Below are 681 nucleotides of genomic sequence, written 5' to 3'. Positions count from 1 at the left end.
TCTTTCTTCCGTAGTGACCATGAGAGTTTTCAGTAACCTCAGCCTCAGTGATCCCAATGGTGGGTTTCACTGAGATTTGGTTGTTTGTTCAACTATGCAAATCGGTGACATGCGAGTTCTTCTAAATGAGACAAGCAGAAGGGTTGATTACGAAACAACAAAGATCAGTCCTTTAATTCTTTATTCATTACAGATCATTGGCAGGAAAGATGATACAAGAGATTCTCATACGTAGTTGCAGAATTCGAATTCGTCGAATCATTCACGATATTTTTTAGCGATTCGACCATCAGTGTGCTCAGTAAACACGATCCTACACCTAGTTGACGACCCCTTTGTGTGAAGAAATATGTGTTTTGGATGTCACATTCAATCACAATTCGTATATAATGCAAAAGAATTATAAGGTACAGCTTCATTGAAGCAATCTATTGAGGTTACATATTTTTCTACAGAGTATCATAAATCATTGTTCCGGGATTCAACAATGGTAGTCTACATAGTTTCACTAATTCTTCTAATGTGATACACAACTTTTAACTGTTTACGCTTCTTCACTTAAACTGATTTCATCGGTATTCACATTGATTACTATTCCGGTAGTCATTTGTTGAAGAAAAACAAAGAATTAGCAGATGTCACTAAATATCAAATATTTACCAAGTGTTTATATCTTTCTTC

This window comes from Schistosoma mansoni (assembly GCF_000237925.1).
Source record: "Schistosoma mansoni, WGS project CABG00000000 data, supercontig 2440, strain Puerto Rico, whole genome shotgun sequence".
Lineage (NCBI taxonomy): Eukaryota > Metazoa > Platyhelminthes > Trematoda > Strigeidida > Schistosomatidae > Schistosoma > Schistosoma mansoni.
The sequence above is the reverse complement of the archived record's forward strand: the minus strand, read 5'-3'. Positions refer to the sequence as shown.